Here is a 4,092-nt window from a genome sequence, read left to right as displayed (position 1 = left end):
ATTTGAGTGCAAAAGTTTGCACCCCCCTTCCCCTTGTAGAGCAAAGACATTAAAGTGTTCCTGAGTTTCTTTTATTTCTATACAGAACGAACCAAGCGAGGCTTCTAAAATCTTCTAAGGGTGATTTTCTGAATACACATTAAATACATGCCACTTAATTAGGAACACCACACCGGTACTATGTAACCCCCAACCACCTCTCTCTCTCTCTCTCTCTCTCTCTCTCTCTCTCTCTCTCTCTCTCTCTCTGTTTTAAACATTCCTTTATGTCTCTTGCATTTATGCATCACATCATTTCTGTAGATTTGTTAAAGTTATCCATGTGGTTAATTCTGTGCTGCTTTTCAGCTCAGCTGGGAGGTAAAAAGCAGTTACTCGAGTTACTGTAACTTTCCTATCTGCTCAAAAACATTCTGGTTTCTCGGAACCGCCGCTCGCGCGATGTTTTTTGTTTTTTTGCACCAGTCTATAAGTGCAAGATCTTGAGACTGTCGTATGTGAAAATCCACCGAGATCGCCGCATCGTGACGCTGCCACCTGATTGGCTGATGGGAAGAAAACATAAGGATCCAGGTGTATAGGCGTTCCTAATAAAGTGCCGCGTGAGTGTCTGAAAACGTGTGTAAAAGTCAGAATTTATCTTTTACAGCAGTTGCAAAAGCTAACTGACCGAAGTCTGTGTGGATTTGGGTTTCTTACTGCATCGTAATAATAACTTCTTTCTTCTTCTTGTGAAATTGGTTTTACTGCAACCTCTGAGAATTTGTCTAAGCTGTTGGATATTTATTGCTACATATGCTATATTTTTTTTTTTTTTTTTTTTACAAATTGACCTCTGGGCCTGAACTACACTTTGTCCTTAAAATACAGATGATGTATTCATTATATTCACACTTTATAAGCCATGCGATGCTTTAGTGTCCAGTTTAAAAGATAAATGTTTCCCCAAGGGGGGGGGGGGGGGGGCACGGTGGCTTAGTGGTTAGCACGTTCGCCTCACACCTCCAGGGTTGGGGGTTTGATTCCCGCCTCCGCCTTGTGTGTGTGGAGTTCGCATGTTCTCCCCGTGCCTCGGGGGTTTCCTCCGGGTACTCCGGTTTCCTCCCTCGGTCCAAAGACATGCATGGTAGGTTGATTGGCATCTCTGAGAAATTGTCCGTAGTGTGTGAGAGTGTGAGTGAATGAGAGTGTGTGTGTGCACTCCGTCCAGGGTGTATCCTGCCTCGATGCCCGATGACGCTCCCCGTGACCCGAGAAGTTCGGATAGGCGGTAGGAAATGAATGAATGAATGAATGAATGTTTCCCCAAATTAGGAAAACGGCTCAGCTCGGAGAACACAAAGGAAGAAACGATCGATGTTTTCATCCTCTGTAAGCACTTTATCCCGCTCGCATGGTGGATCCGAGGTCTAAAACGGGAACGCCGGGAGGGAGGTGTGAAAAAAGGGTGGCTCCAGAATAAACTTGTAAACCTGGTGAGAACATGTTACCTGAGCTCAGGATAGAAGCAAAAACAAATCAGATAAATTATAAACAAAGAAAGGAAGAAATAAATAAATAAAGGAATTCAGGCTAATACCTTGACACGCAATTTTGTAGGGTGGTTAAGGGAGTTAATGGCGTGCAAACTTTTGCACCAGCATTTTTATCTAGTGTAGTATTTCAACATGAAATCGCTATCGCTATTTTATTTAGCTTGGCAAATTAATCGGATTAATTATTAAGGTGTTATCGATCGATCCGTCACGCTTTAATCCAGCGTTTTTGATGACTATGCGATTTCTCGGGTACATCTTATCGAGCCACGGTGTCACTTTACCATAACTCACACTGAATCAACACACCTGTGCAGGATAGCGAGCAGCGATTGGTCGAGGAATTCACCGAGCTGCCACGTCGGATGCGGCTCCGGACCGCATGCGTGCCACGTGCTGCCTTCGCCGGCTCGGTCTCGTGCTCGGCTCTTTGACGGATCTGTCCTCCAATAGGGAGTCGTTTTCGAGCCACGGCGCTGATGATAAGCCGAGTATGATATAGCTCCGAGTGTTCCTTCAGTCGAGCTCCTCGCTGCTAGATTGTAAGGATTTGCACAGCTTATCTCCTCGCACTAAAGCATGATCTAGGGGAAAGGTTAGCATCACACTGTAGCCCTGTTCTACGCACCACTAATGGGGCCAATATGTCACCAGGCTGCGCCGCTTCAGAGCCCGATGTAGGTGAAAGGTGAGTGAGGACAGGGGACGACATCGTTCCGTGCCCTTTCGCTGAGATATAAGGATCTTTACAGGGCACGTGAGCGAGTTTTAGGAGTTTAGGAGCTGGTTTTATTTTTAGGTCTGTTTCTATTCCAAGTCATACGAGATCTCAAAATCTTCTAAGATGTTTTATCAGATCGTACGTCGATGATCCTCGAGCGTCTGCTTACATCATCATCGTGCGGAAACACAAAGGTTATTAGATGAGCTTTACAGAATAAGGTTTTATTTCCTCTACGTCTTCTGTCTGTAGCCGTTTCAGGACTAAATGCGGCCTCCTGTCGGTTTAACCGTAGCGCTAACTATTATTAGCAAATCAAGACAAAAACTCTGATTAGGAAAGAGGAAAACAGTCGATTATTTTACTAGCGACTTAACGCCGTGAGTACAAATACCAGCTTCGACGTTTCATCCGTAAACAATTCAGTCTTTGTATCTGAGTCGTTTAAAAAAAAGCACCACGCGTCATCATCCGATTCGTTTCATTCAATGAATCATTTTAGTCAAGATTTTGATTTGAATCATCGGTGAATCGTTTCAAGATCGCGGTTCATCTCGTCTGGGTCTGACGCAGTACATCTTTTCCGCTCAACACCTCGTTCGGTGTGCCAATTTTACACTGACTAGTGAATGATTCAGTGAATCACTTCAGGCTGAGATTCACTATCTTTATTTGGTGGTTCAGGGTTTGCCAATATTTTTTGCCCAAGATTCACACCTCGTTAAGAGCGTCTGTGTTCAAAGCAACGGAGCTTCTTTTCACGACTGAGATTTTCTTCTGTCGTATTCAGCATTATTCTGCGAGTTTGATTCAGCGAATCTTTTAGGTCACAACCAGGATTCGCTTCTTTCTTTTTCTCCGTCGTTTGAGTCCGAGGTTGAGTGAAGACCAAGATTAGCTCCTGTATCGTTATTCAGTGGTTTTGCCAATATGTTTGTCACGCTCAAGGTTCACACCTCATTTAACAAATCACTTCTGGCTTCTCTCAAGTCCAGCACGTCGGTATTTGTGTCAATGAATCGTTCCAAACCACAGCTCTCTTTCATTTAGCGGGTCATTTGGCAAATTAAAATGATTAAAGACATTGAAACATTTTATCTGTTGTAAAAGTCATTGTTGTAAAATGTTTGTTTTTTTAAACGTTAATCAACTTGTACAAAAACTATATCATTTAAAATGAGCGGAGGCAGTGTCCGGACATAAGGCTGAAATCCTGTCTCGCTCTCGATCAGAAACGTCCACCGGGTCAACAATCCTGTAGATCCCTCACGCAGGTCACGATATCGCTGAGTTTATCAGTAGCACACAGCCACAGTGTTGGTTATTGACATCCTAGCATGAGCGTTCATCACACCGGAGCCTTTACAGGGAGCGAGCAAGCTGGAGAATGCATGCAGACAGAGAGGGAGAGAGAGAGAGAGAGAGAGAGAGAGAGAGAGAGAGAGAGAGAGAGAGAGAGAGAGAGAGAGAGAGAGAGAGGAAAATGGACAAAGTTCAGAGAACAACCGGACGCTCTGTGTGGTTCAGTGACCACGTTTTACAGCTCAGTGATTGGCTTATCTTCTCTAACAACACACACAAAGAGAGAGAGAGAGAGAGAGAGAGAGAGAGAGAGAGAGAGAGATGATGATGATGATGATGATGATGATGATGATGATGTCCTGTACATGCTGTGTGGTGAAATAATATTTTTGTAAATATAATTTTCTAAGTTTCCATCTTAATAAATCCAAAAGTTACACACTCTGCTTGTGTGTGTTTGTGTGTGTGTGTGTGTGTGTGTGTGTGTGTGTGTGTGTGTGTGTGTGTGTGTGTGTGTGTGTGTGTGTGTATATG

The 4,092-nt window shown here is 43.8% G+C and overlaps 1 long non-coding RNA gene across 1 annotated transcript in view; it reads right to left on the bottom strand.

Moving 5' to 3' along the window:
- LOC125146338 overlaps positions 1-1,071 on the bottom strand; it is a 5,924-nt gene extending 4,853 nt beyond the window's left edge. Inside the window, exon 1 of the long non-coding RNA XR_007144802.1 lies at positions 198-1,071. This is a non-coding gene — a long non-coding RNA (uncharacterized LOC125146338). The remainder of the gene's footprint in view (positions 1-197) is intronic.
- Between the last annotated feature and the right edge of the window lie 3,021 nt (positions 1,072-4,092).

The sequence above is a fragment of the Tachysurus fulvidraco genome, chromosome 1 (genome assembly GCF_022655615.1).
Source record: "Tachysurus fulvidraco isolate hzauxx_2018 chromosome 1, HZAU_PFXX_2.0, whole genome shotgun sequence".
Lineage (NCBI taxonomy): Eukaryota > Metazoa > Chordata > Actinopteri > Siluriformes > Bagridae > Tachysurus > Tachysurus fulvidraco.
Note: the sequence above shows the minus strand (reverse complement) of the source record. Positions and strands in the feature narration are given on the sequence as shown.